Source organism: Theropithecus gelada, chromosome 7b (genome assembly GCF_003255815.1).
Source record: "Theropithecus gelada isolate Dixy chromosome 7b, Tgel_1.0, whole genome shotgun sequence".
NCBI lineage: Eukaryota > Metazoa > Chordata > Mammalia > Primates > Cercopithecidae > Theropithecus > Theropithecus gelada.
This window is the reverse complement of record NC_037675.1, coordinates 107,804,316-107,830,821: the sequence shown is the minus strand read 5'-3', so window position 1 is coordinate 107,830,821 and position 26,506 is coordinate 107,804,316. Positions and strand designations below refer to the sequence as shown.

At 38.6% G+C, this 26,506-nt stretch overlaps 1 long non-coding RNA gene and 1 gene segment (V, D, J or C); both read left to right on the top strand.

The window, feature by feature from the left end:
* LOC112628818 overlaps positions 1-26,506 on the top strand; it is a 1,133,279-nt gene that overhangs the window by 570,093 nt on the left and 536,680 nt on the right.
* Positions 2,351-26,506, top strand: part of LOC112628849 — a 28,961-nt gene continuing 4,805 nt past the window's right edge. Inside the window, exons 1-2 of the long non-coding RNA XR_003120488.1 lie at positions 2,351-2,439; positions 3,827-3,830. This is a non-coding gene — a long non-coding RNA (uncharacterized LOC112628849). The remainder of the gene's footprint in view (positions 2,440-3,826; positions 3,831-26,506) is intronic.

Below are 26,506 nucleotides of genomic sequence, written 5' to 3'. Positions count from 1 at the left end.
TTACAAATTTTAAAACATACAGAAAGACACCACGATAACAAAAGATAAAGGAAAGGTGGATTTGCATATTAAAATATAAAAAATGTGTATTTCTGAACAAATGATAATACTTATGAGGAGGGACAAGTTTATTCTATCACGGGAAATGATTTAAGAGAAGAACATTCAAAATGCTTACGGCCCTAATGAGGAAGCTTCCATTATGAATATGAATAGAGTTATCTCACTATAAGGGTGATGGCTTGAGAAACTCCAAGTTTTGCAAAGAAACAACCTCATCTGGTAAAAATTATAAAAACTCAGCCTTTAATATCAAAGCAAATTATTCTAAGAACACGCAGTAAACAAAAATCACTGATTGTTATAATGTGCTCCTATTGACTGAATGGTTATGACCCCCATAAGGCATATGTTGGAATCTCAACTCCAGTGTGATGGTGGTAGAGGTGGGGTCTTCATTCTCCTTTGAAAGTTGTTGAGGCACCGTCTCCTGAGTGGAATTAGTGCCCTGATAAAATACCCCAGAGAGCTCCCTCTTTCCTTCCACCAGGTATGGTTATGGTAGGAAAGTGGCCATCTATAAATAAAGAATTGGGACATCACCAGATACGAATCTCTAAGGCATCTTGATCTTGAACTTCCCAGCCTTGCAAATCGGGACATATACATTTCTGTTACTTCTGGGCCACCCAGTCCATGGCATTCTCTCACAGCAGCTCAGTCTCAGCAAGTGCAGTGAGGACCCAGAATACTTGAGAGAAGAGCATTACCCTCTTCTTTACATCTCAGGATCACAGAATGTTGACTTTGGGCTGAACTGAGCGGAAGGTGGTGCTTCCCTCTCCCCCAGATCTCAGTTGACGTCATGGTGTCGGGTCTTTATGGTGGAGACTAAATTCCAGTCTGTGATTCGGTGGATGCCTATCTCCTCCCAGCCTCACTTACAAGACAGAGTTTCTATGCCACGTATTATAGGCCATAAACTGGTGTACCCCAGTGATTCTCACACCAGCTCACCTGTGGGGCAGAGGTTCTGGGGAGCTTCCTGGGAGAGGCACAATGAGATCATAGGAGTCCACCACTCCCACGCAGTTTTCTGTACTTAAAGCAGGAATGTCCCTCTGAGATACCTGAAGCCTTTCTTCTGCACCAAGATAGAGTCTGGCATATTCTTATAGTGATAGAGGCAGGGCATAAAAACAGTGATACAAAGCTCTCTCTAAAGGCTGTGCCTTGATTTGCAGTGAATGAGAGTATTTTCCACCCTAAACTTTCATCTAAAATGTTAGTGGTTTTCATGGTAAGTAATTAATAGAAAGCTGATACCTTCATGAGAGCAATATAGAAAACAACAGTCCACTCATTTTTAACAGAGAGAATAAGAAAAACTGTAATTGAAGAATAACCAGCTGGGCACCGTGGCACAGCCTCGAGTTCCATTTACTTGGGAGTTTGAGGTGAGAGGATCACTTGAGCCAAGGATTTCAAGCCTAGCCTGGAAACACAGCTAGACTCCATTTCTTCAAAACAGTAATATTTTGGGGTCAGGACAAACCTCAAAAACTGCCCCAAAAAGAAGCAAAATTTAATTGCATCAGATTGTTGATCAATTTATGTTACAAAACAACGTCTCCATTCCAGAAATGAGCACAATGTAACATCTAGATGGGATGTTAAGAGACACAAATGGTCAAGTAGAAAAATCAGGTAATTAGGCTGTCAAAGGCAACACTGCCAAATGACAGCGTTTCCATGGAAACTGTGTGTACATCCAGGACTGCACCTGTGAATGATGACATCATACCCTTCACAGTGTCAGTATCGAGGACAGAGACATCACTCAAACAGACAAGCCAAGGGACTTCAGAAATATATAAGCAGAAATACAGTGTGCAAGTATGTAAAAATGAAATTAGATGATGACTGCTAAATGATTATCAAGACGTGATCACATACTATGAAATAATATTTTCCTGAATGATAGGATTACTACCAGTCTCCCCCAGGACACTCTCTACTCTGTGCACAGCCCTCTCGTCAGGCGTCCCACCCTGAGCTTGCCATATAGTAGGAGACATGCAAATAATATCTCCCTTGGTGCTGATGAAAAGCAGCCCAGCCCTGACCCTGCAGCTCTGGGAGAGGAGCCCCAGCCTTGGGATTCCCAGCACTGAATACAGGAGACTCGCCATGGAGTTTGGGCTGAGCTGGGTTTTCCTTGTTGCTATTTTAAAAGGTGATTCATGGAAAACTAGAGATATTGAGTGTGAGTGGATATGAGTGAGAGAAACAGTGGATTTGTGTGGCAGTTTCTGACCAGGATGTCTCTGTGTTTGCAGGTGTCCAGTGTGAGGTGCAGCTGGTGGAGTCTGGGGGAGGCCTGGTCCAGCCTGGGGGGGTCCCTGAGACCCTCCTGTGCAGCCTCTGGATTCACCTTCAGTAGTTCTGCTATGCACTGGGTCCGCCAGGCTTCTGGGAAAGGACTGGGGTGGGTTGGCAGCATTAGAAGCAAAATCTAACAGTTACCCGAAAGAATACGCCGCGTCTGTGAAAGGCTGATTCACCATCTCAAGAGATGATTCAAAGAACCCGGTGTATCTGCAAATTAACAGCCTGAAAACCAAGGGCATGGCCGTGTATTACTGTACTAGAGACACACTGAGGGGAGGTCAGTGTGAGCCCAGACGCAAACCTCCCTGCAGGGGCGTGCGGGGCCTCCCTTCAGTGGGTGCTGGGGACCCACTGAAGACGGGACCGTTAACAGGAGCAGGTGCCAGGGGGAGGTTTCCTTTCTTCTCAACTGGAGAAGTCAGGTTTGTGTTTTCAGAACTTTGGAATCTTATAGGTTGTTACATTTTTATACTGTTATTTAGTATGTATTTATTATCATTTGTATTTAAGTTTTAATAATTTTGAACATTGTATGTAGTGTTATTTTTTGAAAACATATACCTTCAAGGAATAATTATTCCTAATTATTTGCAGTTATTCTTCCAGAGTTTTATTAACATATCTTGCTATCAACAACTACATAGCTATGCGAACATAAATTTACACCTCTAGACATAGGTCTGAATACCACAAACCTGTGCATAAATGTGTAGTCATTTATATTTAACATTATAATAAAGTAATTTAAAAAATATGTCCTAAATGGTCAAACTTATTGAGAACTAAATATAAATTATTGGAATAATCCATAATTGATTTCAAAAATGTTACATTGTTGATATTAATATCTATTTCTTTACTTAAACATTATATATTGGTCATTTCAAAATAGCTAAGATAAATTTTAAATGGCCTTGATGCAAAAAATGAAAAGATTTTGAGGTGATGAATAAGCTAATTAGTTATATTTAATTATTCCATATTGTATTAATATATCACAACATTGCTTTGTACCTCATATATATATATATATAACCATAATTTATCATTTTTCAAAACAATTATTTAATCCATCCTAGGTCATAATCTTTTCTTCCCTGACCAGGTCTGATGGGATTGTCCTGAGAAACCCATCCACACGCCTGCCTCCTGCAGGCTTCTGAGAGGAGCTCCATGAAGGACAGAAGCAGGTCCCCTGTGTTGAGTACACATGACCTGGAGCCTCCCTCTCCTTGGATTAGGGCATCTCCTCGGGATCACAGGGGTCTTCATTTTGTTAGAAATCCAGGGCACAATTAGAAATTTCAGCAGTAATAGCTGGAAAAACATTGAGACTATATTTAACTTAGTACTTGTGCTCTCAAATACCTTATTTCCCCAAAGGGTGTTCCCAGTTACTATTTTACACATGATATTTGTAATTAATACTAATAAGATAGGTTAAAATATTATCTCAATTATTTAACGACTTTTGATTATAACAAAATACATGTTCCACATCTTTTTGACCAGTTTGTTTTCTCTATGAAACGCATGTTTATTAAGTTATTATAACTGGATGTCACCCTTTCTGATTTCTGGGATTTAATACTAGCAGGTATTGTTGAGTATATTTTATTAATTCATATTATATTGTTCACATTTTCAGTATGATTTTATTATTTGCATTATTTACTGATTTTTAAACTAGTTCTTATATAGTATTTTTAATTTTCCATTTTTATGAGATGTGATTTCTATATAAGGAATAATGCATAGATCTGCAATGTACCATTAGAGGATTTCTGGCAAATAAAAACACACTTGTCTCCAACAGCCAAGGTCGGATGAAGAGGAGGCCCATCCCCCAGCACAAGTGGCCTTCTCTGTGCTTCCAGTCAGCTCCCACATTTAACACAATGTTTCGATTTCTGCCACTGTAGATTCATTGTTCATGTTTTGAGCTTCATATAAATGGACTCAACCATTATAGACCCCTTTTCTGGTAAAGGGCTACTTTTTTATGTTTGATGTTTATTTAGGCTATTTCATATGTAAAATTGCATCTGTATATTGACATTTATTCACTTAACAGACTGCCTCTGATATAAAACCTCAAAGTTTTGATATATATGGAGAAAGAGAGAGAAACAGAGAGACAGCGAGAGAGAAATTTTATACTTGAGTCAGTCCATTTAGCAATAAATGACAATAGGCTGATCCATTTTCCTGTCAATGCGCTTTGAATTTGTTTCTGGTTTATTAACATCGTAAGCAAAGCTGCTATAAATATTTTTTTCTATTTATCTTTTCTCATTTTTATTGAGAAAATGTGGAAATATACATTTCTTCATCATAAAACTAAGCTTAATTCATTCAGCTTTATGGAACTATAATTGACAATAAAACTGTATAATTTAAGGTGCACCAGTTGATGTTTTGGTATAAACTGTAAAATTTTCACTATGACCAAGGAGACAGCATATCTATTACCTCACAGTTACCATTTTCCTCCTTTAATTTATTATGTATGTGTCCGATGAGAACAACTGAGATCTGTCCCTTTTCCAGAGATCAAGTTTGCAATACAGTGTTGATAGCTCTAGTCCCATCGCTTTACATTAGACCTCCAGAACCCATTCAACCTGCACAACTGAAACTTTATGCCCTTGACAAGCATCACTCTACTTCCCCTCCTCCCAGCCCTGGGAACCACTTTCCTACTCTCTGCTTCTAGGAATTTGAATATTTTAGATTCCACATGCAAATGAGATAATGCAGCATTTGTCTTTCTCTGTCTGGCTTATTCCACTCGGTATTATGTCCTCCAGGCCCATCCAAGTTGTTGGAAATGTTACAATTTCATCATTGTTACAGGTCATGTAATATTCCATTGTATGTATATACATTTCCTTTATATACCCATTTGCCTATGGCCATTAACTTTAAAAAATTCCAGACCATTGTGAATAACCTTGTAATAAACATATATTTTACTTACTGATTTTATTTCCTTTGAATACACAGCCAGAAGTGGGATCACCAGATCACATAATAGTTTTACTTTCAATTCATAAAATAACCTCTACTACCGCTCCACTGAATAATTTCCTTTTCACCAGCCAACTGTCAGCATTTTATCTTTTGTCTTTATGATAATAGTCATGGTAACTAATGTGAGGTGATATCTCATTGTGGTTTTGAGTTGGATTCCCCTGATAAATAGCAATGTGGAGCACCTCTCCATGTCCTGGCCATGCATATGTCTTCCCTTGAATACAATGTCTATGTACAGTTTTGCCATCTTAAAAATCAGGTTATTTTTTGCTATTGTATGGGTTCTTTACGCATTTATGTAGATCCATTTGTCAGATACATAGTTCCACATAATATATTTTTCTGTGATTTTGGTGTCAAATCCAAATTAATCATTTTCCAGATCAATTCCAGGAAGCTTCTTTTTTCTCTATTTTCTTCTATGTGTTTACAATTTTAGATTTCATATTATATTCAAGCCTTGAGTGCATTTTTAGGTGATTTTTGTATATGATATGAAATAAAGTCTCATTTTTTTCTGCATATGTATGCCCAGTTTTTACACCAAAATCTGGCAGAGACACAAAAGCGGGAAATTTTAAACCAGTATTCCTGATGATAGACCTAAAAATGTTCAAGAAAATACTAGCAAATTGAATATAGCAGCACATTAAAAAGTTATTACATTATGATCAAGTAGATTTTACTCCTTTCATGCAAGGCTACTTCAACATACACAAATCAATAAAGGTAATTCACCACATAAGCAGAATCAAAAGCAAAAACTATGTGATTATCTCAATTGATCCAGAGAAACTTTTGATAAGATTCAACATTCTTCATGATAAAAACCCTCAACAGACTAGACATCAAAGAAACTTACCTTAAAATGACAAAAACCATGTATGACAAACCCACAATTAACATCATACTGAATCAACAAAAGCTCAAATCATTCCCCTTCATAATTGAGCAAAACAAGAATACCCACTCTCACCACTCCTATTCTTTTTTTTTTTTTTGAGACAGAGTCTTGCTCAGTTGCCCAGGCTGGAGTGCAGTGGCCGGATCTCAGCTCACTGCAAGCTCCACCTCCTGGGTTTATGCCATTCTCCTGCCTCAGCCTCCCGAGTAGCTGGGACTACAGGTGCCCACCACCTCGCCCGGCTAGTTTTTTCTATATTTTAGTAGAGATGGGGTTTCACCGTGTTAGCCAGGAGGGTCTCGATCTCCTGACCTCGTGATCTGCCTGTCTTGGCCTCCCAAAGTGCTGGGACTACAGGCTTGAGCCACCGCGCCCGGCCTCGCCACTCCTATTCAACATTGTACTGGATGTTCTAGCCAGAGAAATCAGACAAGAGAAAGAAATAGAAGACATTCACATAAGTAAATAAGACTTCAAACTGTCTTTTTGCTGTTGATAGGATCCTATGCAAAGAAAAGTCTAGACTCTGCCAAAAGAATCCTAGAATTGCTAAACAACTTTAGTGATGTTTCAGGACACAGAAAAAATATACAAAAATCAGTAGCTTCTTTATACACCAACGACATCCAGGCAGAGAGAAAAATAAATGACACAGTGCCACTTACAACATCTACAAAAATAGAAATACCTAGGAATACAGCTAACCAAGGAGGTGAAAGATATCTACAAGAAGAACTACAAAACACTTTGGAAAGAAATCAGAGAGGAAACAAAGAAATGGAAAAAACATTCCATGCTCATGGATTGGAAGAAATAATATCACAAAATGGCAATATTATCCTTCAAATTTTACAGATTCAATGTTATTACTATCAATATACCAGTTTTATTCTTCGAGAAATATAAGAAAATATTCTAAAATTTGTATGTAACCAAAAAAGAACCAAAACAGCCAGAGTAATCCTCAGCCAAAATAACAATGCCAGGGACATCACACTATTTGACTTAAACTCTACTATAAAGCCACAGTAACAAAAACTTTTTGGTACTGGTACAAGAACAAACACATACACCAATGAAGTAGAATAGAAAACTCAGAAATAAAGCTGAAAACCTACAACTCTGTTTTTTGACAACCCTTAAAAAAATAAACAAGCAATGGGGAAAATACAACCTAGTCAATAAATGGTGCTGAGATAACCTGCTAGCCATATGCAGAAGACGGGAACTTGACTCCTAACTATCACCATATGAAAAAGAAAATTAACTCAAAATGGATTATAGCTTTAAACTAAGACTTCAAACTACAAAAAAACCTAGAAAGACAACCTAGGAATACTCTTCTCTGCATTGGCCTTGGCAAATAATTACTGGCTCTGAGACTTGTCGCTACACTACTACATAAGAGTGTTTTTCATATAATTAAACAAAATGTTGACCCTGTGAAATTTTCTACTTTTTCTTCATGTTTTGGTATTATATCTAAAATTTCAGAAGTTTAAAGCGAGCAAGAATTTTTATAATGTGCCAAAGCCTATGCCATAATTCACAGATGCAGGTTAAACTCCAACTCTTTGAATGAAGAAATACCAACAAAATTTTGTGTAATTATACTGTTTTAGATAAACATCCTTTTTCTCTCATATATTTTAATTATTCATTTATTAACAGTATGTTTTTATAAATATTTAATACTTTGGTCAAAATCAAATTCCGTGTTATTATATTATTCAAATTTTTCCAGCTCTTTGGAAAATGGGAGCTTCTTCCAGTTGCCCCCTTCATCTTTTTGACATATCCCAACTTTTTTGTGTTTTTTTGCATTTTTAAGTTTTTTTTTCTTTTTTTAAAATTATGCTTAATGTTCTAGGGTACATGTGCACAACGTGCGATTTGTTGCATATGTATACATGTGCCATGCTAGTGTTCTGCACCCATTAACTCGTCATTTACATTAGGTATTTCTCCTAATGCTATCCCTCCCCCCTTCCCCCACCCCACAACAGGCCCCAGTGTGTGATGTTCCCCCTCCTGTTTCCAAGTGATCTCATTGTTCAGTTCCCACCTATGAGTGAGAATATATGGTGTTTGGTTTTCTGTTCTTGTGATAGTTTGCTGAGAATGATGGTTTCCAGCTGCATCCATGTCCCTACAAAGGACATGAATGCATCCTTTTTTATGGCTGCATAGTATTCCATGGTATATATGTGCCACATTTTCTTAATCCAGTCTGTCATTGATGGACATTTGGGTTGGTTCCAAGTCTTTGCTGTTGTGAATGGTACTGCAATAAACATACGTGTGCATGTGTCTTTATAGCAGCATGATTTATAATCCTTTGGGTATATACCCAGTAATGGGATGGCTGGGTCCAATGGTATTTCTAGTTCTAGATCCTTGAGGAATTGCCACACTGTCTTCCACAATGGTCGAACTAGTTTACAGTACCACCAATGTGTAAAAGTGTTCCTATTTCTCCACATCCTCTCCAGCACCTGTTGTTTCCTGACTTTTTAATGATTGCCATTCTAACTGGTGTGAGATGGTATCTCATTGTGGTTTTGATTTGCATTTCTCTGATGGCCAGTGATGATAAGCATTTTTTCGTGTGTCTTTTGGCTGCATAAATGTCTTCTTTTGAGAAGTGTCTGTCCATATCCTTTGTCCACTTTTTGATGGGGTTGTTTTTTTCTTGTAAATTTGTTTTGAATTCTTTGTAGGTTCCGGATATTAGGATTCCCTATTTAATAAATGGTGCTGGGAAAACTGGCTAGCCATAAGTAGAAAGCTGAAACTGGATCCCTTCCTTACTCCTTATACAAAAATTAATTCAAGATGGTTTAGAGGCTTAAATGTTAGAGCTAAAACCATAAAATCCCTAGAAAAAAACCTAGGCCATACCATTCAGGACACAGGCATGGGCAAGGACTTCATGTCTAAAACACCAAAAGCAAAGGCAACAAAAACCAAAACTGACAAACGGGATCTAATTAAACTAAAGAGCTTCTGCACAGCACAAGAAACTACCATCAGAGTGAAAAGACAACCTACAGAATGGGAGAAAAATTTTGCAATCTACTCATCTGACAAAGGGCTAATAGTCTTTTTAAGTTTTTAAATAATTATGTGGGATACATTTGTGTTACATAAATGTATTGCATAGTGATGAAGTCTGAGTTTTTTTTTTTTTTTTGAGACGGAGTCTGGCTTTGTTGCCCAGGCTGGAGTGCAGTGGCCGGATCTCAGCTCACTGCAAGCCCCACCTCCCGGGTTCATGCCATTCTCCTGCCTCAGCCTCCCGAGTAGCTGGGACTACAGGCACCCGCCACCTCGCCCGGCTATTTTTTTTGTATTTTAGTAGAGACGGGGTTTCACCGTGTTAGCCAGGATGGTCTCGATCTCCTGAACTCGTGATCCGCCCGTCTCGGCCTCCCAAAGTGCTGGGATTACAGGCTTGAGCCACCGCGCCCGGCCAAGTCTGAGTTTTTAAAGTAAGCTCACCAGATATAGTACCTTGGAACCATTAAGTGATCATTGATCTCATTCTCAAATCTTATGAGTCTCCCATGTCTATTATTCAACTCTCTGTGTCTATGTGTATCCATTATTTGGCTCCTACTGATAAGTGAGAAAAAGACATATTTGGCTTTCTGTTTATGAGTTGTTAGACTTAAGACAATGACCTCCAGTTCCATCCATATTGCTGCTGGAGATATAATTTCATGCTTTTTTATGATGAAATTATTTTTCATTGTGTATATACACCACATCCTCTTTATCCAATTATCCATTCCTAGACACTTAGGTTAACTCTATATCTTTGTTATTGTAAATAGTACTGCAATGAACATGAGAGTGCAGGCATTTTTTGACACAATGATTTATTTTCTTGCGTACATATCAGGGAGTGGGACTGCTGATTGAATGATACATCTATTTTTAGTAGAGAAGTCTTTACAATTTTTTTCACACAGTTTGCACTAATTTACATTATCAACAACAGTGTATAAATGTGATTTCTCTGAATTCTCATCCATATCTATAATTTTTTGACTTCATAATAATAGGCACTTTGACTGATGTAAAGTGTGTCTCACTGTTGATTTAATATTCATTTATCTGATGATTAGTGTTGTTCAGCTTTTTATTTCCATGTGCTTTTTTGCCATTTGAATATCTTCTTCACAAAATGTCTATTGATGTCTTTTGCCCACATTTTAATGGTATAATTTATTTATTTGTTGCTGTTGCTGAGTTGTTTGTGTTCTTGTTAGATTCTAGATGTTAGTTCTTTATTGTACAGTAATGGAATAAATCTAAAAATCAATTGCAAAAAACTGTTAACTAAAAATATGAGGCAATTTAACACAATTTTGACCAATCATTGGCTCACCAATAAAATTAAGATATTAATTTTTAAAAATACAAAGAAAAATGAAGATACAACATACCAAACCCTCTGAGATACAGGAAAACCAGTACTAAGAGGGAAGCTTATAGTTCTAAATGTCTACTAAAAAATAGAAAGATTACAAACTGCAGTCTACTGATTTACTTCAAAGGAACTAGATAAATTAGAACAAACCAACCCCAGAGCTAGAAGAAGAAAATAAATAAAGATCATAGCAGAATTAAAAAAGATTGAAACAAAAAAGCAAAATATAAGAAATCAACAAAATAAAATGTGGTTATTTTAAAAGATGAACACAATTGATAGAGCACTAACGAGGTCAACCAAAAAAAAAAAAAAAAAAAAAAAACCACAGAAGATTCAGATAAGCACAAGCAGAAACGATAAAGCTGGTATTACAACTGACCCAACGAAAATACAAAAGATTATCAAAATATACTGAATATCTCTATGCTCACAAGCTAGAAAATCTAGAGGAAATCAATAAATTTCTGGAAATATTCAACACCCCCCACAATTAAACGAGGAAGGAAAAGAAATCCTAAATTGACCAATACGGGTAATAAGATTGAATCAGAAATTGAAAATCTCCCAACCCCCAAAGCCCAGAACCAGATAAATTCAAGGTCTAATTTTACCAGATGTACCATTCTTACTGGAAATATTCCAAAAGATTAAAGAGATTATTTCCCAGCTTTGTCTAAAAAACTCGTATCACTTGATACCAAAATCAGGCAAGGATACAACTACAACAACAAAAAGCTACAGGGAAATGTCCCTAATGAACATAGACACAAAATAGTAAACAAAATACTAGCTAACTGAAAACAACAGCACAATAAAAAGATAATACAGGCCGGGCGCAGTGGCTCAAGCCTGTAATCCCAGCACTTTGGGAGGCCGAGACGGGCGGATCACGAGGTCAGGAGATCGAGACCATCCTGGCTAACACGGTGAAACCCCGTCTCTACTAAAAAATACAAAAAACTAGCCGGGCGCGGTGGCGGGCGCCTGTAGTCCCAGCTACTCGGGAGGCTGAGGCAGGAGAATGGCGTAAACCCGGGAGGTGGAGCTTGCAGTGAGCCGAGATCCGGCCACTGCACTCCACGGCAGAGCGAGACTCCGTCTCAAAAAAAAAAAAAAAAGATAATACATCATGACGAACTGGCTTTTATTCTGGGGATGCAAATCTTGTCTCAAATAGACACATCAATTAATATGATTCAACATATAACATAATTAAAAACAAAAAACATAAGACCATCTCAATGGATGCAAAAAAGTCATTCAATAAAATTCAATGTCCCTTCATGAAAAATTTCTCAACAAGCTTAGCATCAAAGAAACCTAACTCAAAATAATAAAAGCCACATACAAAAACCAACAAAAACTCTTAAAGAAATCAATAGAACAGGGATCTTCTTAAATTTTGTAAAAACCTATGCAACTGATTTATTCAATGTGCTGGACTTGGTAGTGAAGGAATGAATGACTTTAACTGGAAAAAAAAAAGCCACATACAACAAAACAACATCATACAGAATGAGAAAAAGTTGCAAAAATATTCCCGAAGAATGTGAACAAGAATGCACACTTTCACCACTCCTATTCGACATGTTACTGAAAGTCCTAGCCAGAATAATCAGAAAAGAAAAAAGAAATGTACATTTCAAGTTCCAAGCTAAGGAATCCAGGAGTGGAGTACCCAGAGACTCATTTTTTAATCAATGGATAACATCCAAACTCCTGGCATATCCCTTAGAACACAGGACTTACAGGTGATAGAGGCTCTTTATTTTGGGTGGAGGGTGTTAAGTAAAAATGACTACATAAGCTACATGCTTTGTGTCAAATGGTTGTAGTTTTCTTGTCCAGCCTGCTGTTCCTGAGCCACACTGTATGAAAGTCCTCAATAAACTCTATGTCTTGTTCACTGATCTGGGTTTATTTCCTTGGCCTGTTGTACATGATGCCAGTCCTATTGGAGTCAATATTGGTCTGGTATGACACCCAGTGAACCTGAAAAAAGGTCAAAAATATCACATGATCACCCAGAGAATGGAATCTAAAAAGAGGAGACCCCTGCAGAAACCCTGTGCAGGCTGTTAATTTCTATGTAGGGCCCAACATCTATCCATGATGGATGGGGCCCAGTGCGTGAGTATGGGGATCCTGCCAAACACCAAAAGTCCTGGAAGAACCACTTCAGTGGGTGCATCTTACAAAGTGAAAGTCAGATGCCCAAGATGTTGTGTTTTCAGGTAGCTGGTTCCTCCTGACTCCACTCTGAGCAGCCACTGAGACAGAGCTCACTGTGTAGGCTACAGTGTATCAGTCATAAGAAGAGCTACTCCTAGAAAAACATGCCACAACAGCTCAGACTAATCAAGAGACTTTTCTGTCCTGCCTATGGAAGCAGAACGGTGAATTGGGGACTGCGGCTTGTTGAGGAGCACACTTGAAGGATTTCTGACCATACGCGAATTAGTTAGGGCTATGATGACTAAATTGTCATGGGACTCTAAGACCCAGTTCCCATGAAGAGCTCTACGGGGAGGAGGATGAAGATTGGGGTAAGTCCATGGGGGGTCCCTGTCTTCTCTACACATCTGCTGGCTACCACCAAGGTAAAAATGGGCCAACTGCACCAGCAGAGACTAGCCCCGAAGACGGTTCCCCACCTGAAATAAGGAAGCACGCCACAAAGTGGGATTCCACCCCTGCGGAACTGCTGACACTTAGAAATGGGTTCAGACAGAAGTAGAGAGAGTTGATCACAGGATGGCTTCTTCATCTGTGAGGCATGGGGCAGGAGGGCATTGTACTCCCAGAACTCAACATTAGTAAACTGACATCCATCACAAACCACCTGGGCCTGAGGCAGCACCTCGATGGTGTCAGTGATGGAGATTGGACCATCCCCCTCCTTAGCTGGGGGGTTGCAGGCTGCAGGGGACCCTGGTGAAATGAGGGAGATGTCCAGTTTACTTGTGTGTTCTCACATTGCTAGAAAGAAATACCTGAAACTGAGCAATTCATGTAGAAAATAGGTTTAATGTACTCATGATTCTGCTGGCTGTACAGGAAGCATGATGATAAATCTGTTCAGCTTCTGGAGAGGCCTCAGGAAATTTACAATGACAGTGAAAGGCAAAAGGGGAGCAGCCATTTTATATGGTGGGAGCAGAAGCAAAGAAAGAGTGAGGGTGGAGCTGCTACACACTGTTAAACAACCAAAGCTCATGCGAACTCATTTACTATCATAGCAAGGGGATGGTGCTAACCTTTAATTATAAATCCACCTCCATGCTACAACCACCAGGCCCCACCTCAAAAATTAGGGAAGCAAAATCACATAAAGTTGTTATGACAGGCATGTCCCCATCGCCCTGGAGTTGTCTCAGGGGAGCAGTCTCCTCCAGTGTTTAGAGGCACAGGCACAGACAACAGGGCTAACTCTGGCCAGATGTGTGATACTGGACACACTGCACAACCGCTCGGTTCTGAATGTAATTTATCTTCTTTAAAGTGTAACACTGGCACTTCAATTAATATATTCTGCAAGTATGTAAAAATAAAATAAGATGATTGTTAAATGATTATCAAGGCACAATCACATAATCTGAAGTTATACTTTCCTGAGAGAGAGGATTAGTGCCCATGTTTTCCAGGACACTCTCATCTGCTCTGGACACTGCCTTCTCCTCTCAGGTGTCCCACCCCAGAGCTTGCTATATAGCAGGAGACATGCAAATAGGGTCCTCCCTCTGCTGATAAAATCCAGCCCAGCCCTGACCCTGCAGCTCTGAGGGCAGAGTCCAGCCCCGAATTCTCAGGTGTTTTCATTTGGTGATCAGCACCAAACACAGAAGACTCACCATGGAGTTTGTGCTGAGCTGGGTTTTCCTTGTTGCTATTTTAAAAGGTGATTTACGGAGAACTAGAGATGTTGAGTGTGAGTGGATATGAGTGAGAGAAACAGTGGCTATGGGTGGTAGTTTCTGACCAGGGTGTCTCTGTGTTTGCAGGTGTCCAGTGTGAGGTGCAGCTGGCAGAGTCTGGGGGAGGCTTGGTCCAGCCTGGGGGGTCCCTGAGACTCTCCTGTGCAGCCTCTGGATTCACCTTCAGTGACTACTACATGGACTGGGTCCGCCAGACTCCAGGGAAGGGGCTGGAGTGGGTTGGCCGTATTAGAAACAAAGCTAACAGTTACACGACAGAATACGCCGCGTCTGTGAAAGGCAGATTCACCATCTCAAGGGATGATTCAAAGAACACACTGTATCTGCAAACGAGCAGCCTGAAAACCGAGGACACGGCCGTGTATTACTGTGCTAGAGACACAGTGAGGGGAGGTCAGTGTGAGCCCAGACACAAACCCCCCTGCAGGGGCGCGCGGGGCCTCCAGGGGGCACGGGGAACCCACTGAGGCCGGGACCTGTGCAGGGGAAGGATTGATTTCCTTTCTCAGCTGCCGGAGGCGGGTTTGTGTTTGCAGGACTCTGGAGTCTTATAAGGTTGCAATAGTGTGTATTGGTCATTTCAAAACAGCCAAGAACAAATTTCAAATGTTCTTGTCACCAAAAAATGATAAGTATTTGAGGACTTGAGGTGATATATATGTCAATTAGCTCGATTCAATTATTCTATATTGCATTTATAAGTCATAACATAGCTTTGTACCTCATCAACATATGGAGTACAACCAAAATTTCTCAATTTCCAATGAAATTTTAATTATGTATTTTTTAATCTGAGGCCTCTCCTTGGATTAGGCCGTCTCCTCAGGATTACAAGGCTGTTCAGTTTTCTCTACATGCTGTTTTAACAGATAAGCACAAAACACTTAATTTCATTATGCTTTGCTTTAGTTTTTCAAAACAACATAAAGACAATTTTTTTTTTTTTTTTGAGGTTAAGTCTCGCTCTGTCCCCCAGGCTGGAGTGCAGTGGCCGGATCTCAGCTCCCAGTAAGCTCCGCCTCCCGGGTTCACGCCCTTCTCCTGTCTCAGCCTCCTGAGTAGCTGGGACTACAGGCACCGCCACCACTCCCGGCTAATTTTTTCTATTTTTTAGTAGAGACGGGGTTTCACCGTGTTAGCCAGGATGGTCTCAATCTCCTGACCTTGTGATCTGCCCGTCTCGGCCTCCCAAAGTGCTGGGATTACAGGCTTGAGCCACCGCGCCCAGCCAAGATAATAATTTTAACAACAAACACATTACAGCCTACTATACATGAGATGCTTCTCATGCCTCAAGGTTTCTATTCAGGACTTTATATGTATTACATATTTTCAATTTTTTTCTGACATGGAATGCCAACGCCTCTGTATTACAGATTATTCTTTTAATTTATCCCTTAAAAATAATTTTTCCAAAGTCCCATTCAAAACCAGGGTATCATTAGAACTTTGAGGTGTAAGCGTTGGACCAGCATTGAGAATGCATTCAATTTAGTTCATGTGCTCTCAAATATCCTTTTCTTCTTTAAAAGTTGTTCTCAGTTATAATACCACACAAAATATTAACAATTTATACTAATGATACAGGTTAGATATTGTATAAATAATTTAATGACATATGATTGGAAAAAACTACATGTTCCATCTGTCTTATTTTTTCTTCTCTATGAAATGTATGCTAATTAATTATTAAGTTTCTGGTGTTACTGTTATCTTTTCTTATTTCTGGGATTTAATTTTAGGAGGTATACTGAAATACATTTTACTAATTCATATAATAATGTTCATGTTTTGGATAGGGTTTTAATATTCATTGTATTATTTACTGAATTTTGAACTATTCTACACTTTATTTTTTGTTTTTATGAGATAAAATTTACATATGAGAAAAAATGCATAGATCTGAAATGTGTCACTAGAGAGTTTCTGGCAAATGTGAATCCCCTTGTCCCGAACACCTAAGGCAGCCTGAAGAGCAAGTCCATCCCCCCAACATGTGTCTTTTTCGTGCCTGTGGTCCACACCTATATGGGGAAATGTTTTGATTTATGACACTATAGATCCATTTTTTTTCTGTTTTGAGCTTCATATAAATGGATTGAAACATTATAGATCTTTTTTTGGTAAGGGGCTACTTTGCTATTTCTTAGGTTAATTCATGTTATTTAATGTATGAAATTAGATCAACATAGTGTCATTCATTCAATTAATGGGCTCACTCTGATATGAAACCTCAAAGTCTTCATGTATATATGGAGAGAGAGAGAGGGAGGAAGGACAGAGATTTTATATCTGAGACAGTCCATTAAGTAAATATATGACAATATATTGATCTATTTTTTGTCAATGGGCTTTATATTTGTTTCCAGTATATGAATATTATAAGCAAAGCTGTTATAAGTACCTTAGTGTAAGTTTTTCTAACTATGTTGTCTTACTTTTGTTGAGAAAATATGAAATACGTTTTTCTTTGTTGTAAGAGTAAGTTTAAATTTTGTCAGTTTTATTGAGGTAGAAATAAAATTTTTTAAAAAATGTATAGGTTTAAGGTGCACCACTTCTTGTTTTGGTATCTATTAGTCCATTCTCACCCTGCTATATAAAATGTCTGAGACTGAGTAATTTGAAAAAAACCAGGATGTTTAATTGGCTCACAGTTCTGCAGCCTGTACAGGAAGTGCAGTGGCTTCTCCTTCTGGGGAGACTCAGGAAAGTTAGAATCATGGCAGAAGACAAAGGGGATAGGCACATCACATGGCCAGAGCAGTAGCCACAGGAAGCAGGCCGGCGTGTGGGGGGGACTACACACTGTTAGACAACCAGATCTTGTGATTACTCACGCACATCCGTGAGAACAACACCAGGAGTCGGTGCTGAACCATTATTAATGAAAGCCCCGCCCAATGACCCAGTCATCTCCCACCAGGTTCCACTTCAGGATTGAAGATTATAATACAACATGAGATTTGGGCCAGGACACAGATTCAAACCATATCAGATACACATTGTAAAATGTTCATCATAGTCAAGGTAATTTGTATATTCATCTTCTCACAGAGCTACCATTTTTTGCTTGCTTGTTTGTTTTTTGAGACGGACTTTTGCTCTTGTCGCCCAGGCTGGAGTTCAATGGCACCACTCAGCTCACTGCAACCTCCAACTCCTGGGTTCAAGTGATTCTCCTGCCTCAGCCTCCCGAGTAGCTGGGATTACAGGAGCCCACCACCACACCTGGCTTGCTTTTTTTTTTTTGTACTTTTAGTAGAGACAGAGTTTCGCCATGTTGGCCAGGCTGGTCTCGAACACCTGACCTCAAGAGATCTGTCTGCCTCGGCCTCCCAAAGTTTTGGGATTACAGACATGAGGCACCACGCCCAGACCATTTTATTATTTTTAAAATGTACTGCATGTGAGTTTGTGTGTGTGTGTGTGTGTGTCTCATGAGAACACCTAAGATCTACCCTTTTAGCAAAAATCACTTTTACAATATGGTAGTAAATCCAGGAAAATTGGCGTACATTAGATCTCCGGAACTCATTCACCCACACAACTGAAACTCTGTACCCTTTGACTAACATCACCCGATTTCCCTCTCCTCCCAGGTCCTGGGACCCACTAATCTACTCTCTGCTTTCAAGAGCTTGGCTATTTTAGATCCCGCATGTAAATGAGATCATGCAGCATCTGTCTTTCTGCATCTGGCGTATTCCACTTAGCATCATGTCCTCCAGGCCCATCCGTGTTGCTGCAAATGCCAGAATTTCCTTCTTTTCAAAGCTGAATAAAATTCGGGTTTTATGTGTACACATTTTCTTTAAACATTCATTAATCTATGGTCATTAAACTCTTTCACAAATAATCTGGCAGGGAACGTGTGTTTAACATAATAATTTTATTTCATTTGAATATATAACAAGAAGTGGGATCACCAGATCATATGATAACTTTATTTTTCAATTTATTGAGTAACCAATCCTACCACACCATATGAGTATTCCCTTTCCCCACATTCTTGCGAACACTCGTTATATTTTGTCTTCCTGATAATAGCCATTTTAAGTGGTTTGAGAAAATATTTCATTGTGCTTTAGATTTGAATTTCTCTGAAAATTAGTAATGTTGAGAAGCTTTTTAGGCTCAGTTTTTCATGACTGTGTTATCTGAAAAAAAAAAGTCTATCAAGGTTTTTTCCCTTTTATCAGGTCATTTAATATTTGCGCATATTTTTTTTTCCTGTGCTTTTGCTATTAAATTCAAATAAATCATTTCTGAATCACTGACAGGAAGTTTTTTCCATGTTGTCTGTGAGTTTGTGGTTTCAGGTTATGTTCATTTTTAGTTGATTTTTGTACATGGTGTAAGAGAAGGTCTAATTTTATTTATTTTGTGTATGGATGTCCAGTTATACATCATTTACTGAGGAGACTGTCTTTCTTCACTGTTTCTTCTTGGCATACAAAATCAGGAAGACACATAATCAAAAAAGAAAACATCATATGAATATTCCTGATGAACACAGACCTAAACGTTCTCAACAAAATACTATCAAGTGGAATCCAGAAGCATTTTAAAATGTAATATATCATGATCAAGTGGGTTTTACCGCTAGGATGCAAGGTTTATTCAACATCTACAAATCAATAACTGATTCATTGTGTAAGCAGAATAAAGGCAAAAACCATGTTATCTCAATAGATGCTGAGAAAGCTTTTGATGTGATCCAACACACACTTGTAATGAAAACCCTCAGCAGAGTAGGCATCAAAAAATACACCCCAAAATAATAAGAGCCATCTATGACAAACCTACAGTCAACATTATACTGAATGAGTAAAAGCTCAAACCCCATGAGAACTGAAACAAGACAAGGATGCCCTCTCTCACCACTCCTATTGAACATAGCACTGAAAATCCTAGTCAGAGCAACCAGGTAATAGCAAAAATAAAAGGCAGCTGATATGGTTTGTACTAGTGCCCCTACTCAAATTTCACGTCGAATTGTAATTCCCAGTGTTGGGGGTGGGGCCTGGTGAAAGATGATTCTATCATGAGGATGGGTCTCCATCTCTTGTGCTGTTCTGGTGACAGTCCTCAGGAGATCTGGTTTCAAAGTATGTGTCACCTCATTCCTCTCTCTTCCTCCTTCTCCTGCTCTGTAAGACATGATGCTTCCCTTTCTGTCATGATTGTTGGGTTCCTGAGGCCACCCTCAGTCATACTTCCTGTACAGCCTACAGAACCATGAGACAATTAAAAATCTTTATACATTACAGTCTCAGGTGTTTCTTTAGAGTGTGCGAATTGACTAATGCAGAATCCAAATAGGAAAAGAAGTCAATGTATCTGTCCAAACTGATGATATAATTATATACCTAGAAAATTCTGAAGACTCTGCCAAAATAATTCTAGAATAGATAAACAACTTTGGTAAAATGTCGAGATATAAAATCAATGTACAAAAATCACTAGCATTTCTATATCCCAACTACATCCAAGCTGAGAGTGAAATCAAGAACACAATCCTATCCCACTTGCAATATCCACAAAGAAAAGGAAATGCCTGGGAATACAGATAACAAACAAGGTGAAAGATCCCTACAATATGAACTACAAAACACAGCAGAAATAAGTCATAAATGACAAAAAATGGGAAAACATTTCATGCTTATGATTGGAATAATCAATATTGTAAAAATTATACTGCCAATAGAAATTTACAGATTCAATACTATTTATGTAAAACTATCACCATCATTCTTCACAGAATTAGAAAAAAAAGTGTGTGTATATATATATATATTCTAAAAGTTATATGGAATCAAAAAGCCCCTGAGTAGCCTATGCAATTCTAAGCAGAAAGAATCATGACAGAAGCACCATGATACCTGACTTTAAACTACACCATAAAGTCACAGTAACCAAAACAGCCTGGTACTGGTACATAAGCAGACACGCAGAAAAATGGAACAAAATAGAAAACAGAAATAAACCTGCACACATAAACCATCTGATATTTGACGAGGCTGACAAAAACAAGCAATGGGGAAAAAACTGTATTCAGTAAAGGGTGCTGCGATAACTGGATTTGTCAGATACACAGAATGCAAAAGTGAAGGAGGCTGGGCAGCTTTGACTTAGATTTCAGAGGATATGCAGAGGACCCTGCAGGCCCAGCAAGAAGCCTGCTACAGCAGTGGAGCCACCACAGACAGCCTCTACTAGGGCAGTGCCAAAGATGTCGAAAGAGAGGGTTGGAGCCCCAGTTCCCAATCCCCACTAGGGCATTTTAAATGAAAGCTGTGGGAATATGGCCATGACCCTCAAGGTCTCAGAATGATATAGCCAAAGGCAGCTTGCACTCTCAGCCTGGAAAAACTTCGGGTACTTGACTCTAACCTGTGAAGACGGCCCCATAAGCTGTGCTCGGCTATAAGGATGAAATGCCTGAGGTTTCTGGGACCCCTTCAACCCGGGGTGCCCTGGTTGAAGTACATCAAGTAAAGTGAGATTATTTTGTAGTTTTAAGATTTAATATCTGCTCTGCTAGGCTTTAGGTGTGTGGGGGGACTACTGGACATTCCTGTGGACATTTTTTTCCTTTTGTATTAACGATATTTAACCAATGCCTGTGGCACTCTTACACACTGGAAGTAAATCACTCTTTAAAACATTTGCCAGCTCATAGCTGGAAGGAAATACCTTAAGACTCAGATGAGATTTTGGAATTTTCAGTTGGAGGTTGACCAAGTTAAGACTTTTGGAAATTATTAAAAAAAAAAAAAAGGTCATTTTGTAACTTATGAAGGGCATAAGATCAGGGGGCACAAGAGTGAAATGATACAGTTTAGATGATTGTCCCCTCCAAATCTCATGGCGAAATGTGATCCACAATATTTGAGGTGGGGCCAAGCGGGAGGTTTTGAGACATGGGGAAAGATTTCCTTTCAGGAATGGCTTGGTAACCACCCCATGGAAATAGGTGAATTATTACTGTATTAGCTATGGTGAGATCTGATTATTAAAAGGAGTCTGACGACCCTCCTCCCCTCTCATGTCCCCCCTCACCATGTGACATAGCCTCCTTCCCCTTTGCCTTCCACCATGATCGTAAGCCTTCTGAGGCCCTCACAAGAAACAGATGTGGGTGCCATGCTCCTCACACAGCCTGCAGAACTGTAAGCCAAATAAGCCTCTTTTATTTGTAAATCACTTGGCCTCAGGCATTAACATACAGCAATGCAGAATAGACTGAAATACACTGCCCAAAGCAATATACAGAGTCAACGCAGTTTCCATCAAGTAACCAATAAAATTAATTACATTTTTTTAAATATCCTAAAATTTATATGGAAGCAAAAAAGAGCCTTTTGATTCCATATTATAGCAAAAGCCATCCTAAGAAAAGGAAACACAGCTGAAAGGATCACATTCCCTGACATCGAACTATACTACACCATTATAGTAAGAAAGATAGCATGGTACTGGTACCAAAACAAAACAAAAAATATTAGACCAGCTACGTGGGGGCTTATGCCTGTAATTCCAGCACTTCAGGTGGTAGAGGCTGGTGGAGCACCTGAGGTCAGGAGTTCAAGACCAGCCTGACCAACATGGTGAACCCCTGTCTCTACTAAAAATGTGAAAAACTAGCTGGGCCTAGTGGCCCATGCCTGTAATCTCAGCTACATTGCAAGCTGAGGCAGGAGAATTGCTTGAACCCGGGAGGTGGAGGTTGCAGCGAGCCAAGATCGTGCCATTGCACTCCAGCCTGGGTGACAAGAGCAAAACTTCATCTCAAAAAAAAAAAAAAAACTAATGTAACAGAATAGAGAGCCCAGAAATAAAGCCAAATAACTACAACCACCTGTTCTTTGGCAAAACTGACAAAAATATACACTGGAGAAACAACCCTGTATTCAATAAGTGGTGCTGGGAGAATTGGACGGCCACATGTAGAAGAATCAAACCAGACTTCCATCTCACCATAGACAAAAATTAACTGAATATAGATTCAATAATTAAATGTATAAACTGAAACTATAAAAATACTTGAGGAGAATGTAGGGAAAATTATCCAGACATTGGACTAGGCAAATAAAATATGACTAAGACTTCAAAAGCAAATGCAGTGAAAACAAAAATAGAGAGAGAAAACTTAATTGAACTAAAGATTTTCTGCACAGAAAAAGAAATAATCAACATGGTGAACAAGCAGCCTACAGAATGGTAGAAGGTATCACTTCACCTCAGTTAAGATGGCTCTTATTAAAAAAGAAAAAAGAAAAAAAGCAAGGTGTGGTGGCTCATGCCTGAATCCCAGCACTTTGGGAGGCCGAGACAGGTGGATCACTCGACATCAAGAGTTTAAGACCAACCTGTCCAACATGGTGAAAACCCATCCCTCCTAAAAATGCAACAATTAGCTGGGCGTGTTGACTGGCACCTGTAGTCCCAGCTACTTGGTAGGTTGAGGCAGAAGAATCGATTGAACCTGGGAGTTGGAAGTTACAGTGAGGTGAGATGACGCCACTACACTCCAGCCTGGGTGACAGGAGTGAAACTCTGTCTCAAAAATGAAGGAAGGAAGGAAGGGAGGGAGGGAGGGAGGGAGGGGGAGAGAGAGAGAGAGAGAGAGAGGAAGAAAGAAAGAAAGAAAGAAAGAAAGAAAGAAAGAAAGAAAGAAAGAGAGAGAAAGAAAGAAAGAAAGAAAGAGAAAAAGAAAGAAAAGAAAGAAAAAGAAAAAAGAAAGAAAAGAAAGAAAGAGAGAAAGAAAACTAACAAATGCTGGTAAGGTTGGGGAGAAGGTAAACTAGTACAGTCAGTCACTATGGAAAGCAGTGTGGACATACCTCAAAGAACTACAAATAAAACTACCAAATGACCTAGAAATTTCACTACTGCAAGTTTATCCAAAAGCATGAAAATAATTATATCACAGATTTCTTACTCCCAGTGTATATGACAGGACCTTTCGCAATAGCCAAGACACGGAATCAAACCAGGTGTCGGACAGCAGATGAATGGTTAAAGATGATGTGGTGCAGATACGTGATGAGATACTAGTCATCCGTAAGAAAGGAAATCCTGTTATTTTTGGCAATGAGGATGGAACTGGAGGACATTATGTGAAATGAAATAAGCCAGGAACAGCAAGTAATACACCTTGTTTTCTCACTCATATATGGTAGAACAGAGGATACTAGAGTCTGGGAACGGTAGGGGAAGAGATAGGCAGAGATTTGTGAAAGAATACATTAGAATTAGATAGGAGGAATAGATTATAATGTTCTTTACCACTGTGGGATAAATGTATTTAACAATTATATGCAGTTTCAAATAGTAAGAAGAAGGATATTGAGTGTTCCCAACAAAAAGAAAACGTTTCAGATGATGGATATATTAATTATCCTTATCTGACCCCTACACACAGTTTCAAAACATTGCTATGTACCTCATGAATATTTACAATCATTATTTGTCTATTAAAATTATATTAGAAAACACAAACTTCATTGGAAGTAATGTAAATGGAGGCTTTGGAATACACCTGGAGATAAGGGGAGGGAATGGAATACATTACAGGCCTAGCATTCAATGGCAAGAGGAGCTCCCATTGGCTTTTTGTATTTGCAGCACTGAGTAAACCTAACATTTATCAAAGCTTCCCTCTACAATAGAGACCTGAGTCTAGGGAAATCTTGCAGATAGTCAGATATGCAGAGGGAAGAAGCAGGAGTAGAGGGTTGCTGGCCCATTTAACAATAGCTGGAATGATAATTATGCATGTAGAGAAGCCAACATTGATTTAAATAAGTTGCATCACTGAATGACGTAAAAAAAAATCCAAGGGAAATCTTTAAATAAAATTGATAGTGAAACTATTTTGGGTGAAGAAATGTTCACTGAAGTAAAGTGAGCCATTAAAGCTGTTAAGAACTACAGTAACCACTGGATTGGATTCAGCTTTGTCTGAATTCAGGGTGATTATTACTGGCTCAGGGAGGGGTCAAAAATCAAGATGGATAGGTGGTACCAACCCAGAAAAGTCAGGGACCAGAAAGATTCACAGCTGAATTTTTTCAGATGTACAAAGAAGTGTTGCTACCAATCCTAGTGTAACTATTTCCCAAAAATGAGAATAGAGGACTTCTCCCTAAGTTATTCTGTGAGATCAGCATTATTCTGATAACAAAACCTAGCAGAGACTTAATTTAAAAAGAAAACTTTAGGCCAATATATCTGATGCAAAAATGCTCAATGAGATACTCACAAACTGAACACAGCAGCACATCAAAAAGCCTAATCTACCAACACTTTGTTCCTGGGATGCAAGGTTGGTTCATATATGCAAATCAGTAAATGTGATTCATCACATAAACAGAATGAAAAACAAAAACCATGTTAACCATAGACACAGAAAATGTTTTGAATAAACTTTAGCATTCTTTCATATTAAAAACCATCAACTAGGCATGAAGGAACACACCTCAAAATAATTAAGGGTCATCTTCGACAAACTCACAGCCAACATTATACTGACTGGGCAAAAGCTGGAAGCATTTTCCCCTGAAAACTGGAACAAGAAAAGGACACCCACTCTAACCACTCCTGTTCATCATTGTCATGGAAGTCCTAGCCAGAGCATGCAGACAAGAAATAAAAAGCATCAAATCAGGAAGAGAGTGTGTCAAACTATCCTTGCAGATGAAATGATCATATTCCTGAGCCTGTAGTTTGGTGATTAACATTAATTTAGAAAACTTGTCAGTCATCATTGTTTAAATATTTCTTCTTAGCCTTTCTCTGTTTTTTTCTATTTCCCATTATGTGCATGTTATACCTCTGCAACTGTCCCACAGTTCTTGGGTAAGCTGTTCTGGTTTTATATGTAAGTTGTGTGTGTGTGTGTGTGTATCTGTGTGTCTGTGTGTCTCCGTGTGTGTATATTTGTATTTGTGTGTTTACTGTTCTAAAAATACATTTTTTCTTTTTGCTTTTCAGTTTGGGAAATTTCCATTGAGATAGTTTTAAGTTCAGGTTTTTGTCCGCAGCTATGCCCTATCTACATATAAGTCCATTGAAAGAATTACTTGATTCTGTTAGAAAATTCTTGATATCTACTTTTATTTTCCTTTTTTAGAATTTGCATCATTCTACTTGCATGACACAGCTGTTCCTGCATGCTGTCTGCTTAATTCATTACAGCTCTTAGCATATTAATCATAGTGGTTTTAAATTCTTTGTTTGGTAATTCCAACTCAAATGGCATAGCTGAGTCTCATTTTAATGCTTGTTCTGTCATATCACATGATTATACATTTCTTTTAGTATATATCATTATTTTCACAGGCAGAATTTATGTAACAGGTGAAAGAAACTGCTGTAAAGAGGCCTTTAGTGATATCATTGTAACTTGTGGATGAAACGTATTTCATAATCCTCTGGTTATGGCTTAATGTAGCAAGTTTAGGTCTTTGAAAATAAATCCTTACATGAGCGTGAAAAGATAAGCCATAGATTTGGAGAATTTCCTCACAAATCAAATATTTGGAAAAGGACTTTTATCACGAATAATGAAAATTATCTTACAATTGAACAATAACAAAACCACACAATTTAATTTTAAAATAGACAAAGACCTGAATAGAAAGAAGCCTCATCTAAAAATAAATACAAAAAGTGATCCACATGATTTTAAGGTATTTGTATGTTTAATATTCAAAAACATACTACTATCCTGTTACAATGGGTAAAACACACAGTATAGACAGTACCAAATGGTGATGAGGAAGCTGAAAAACA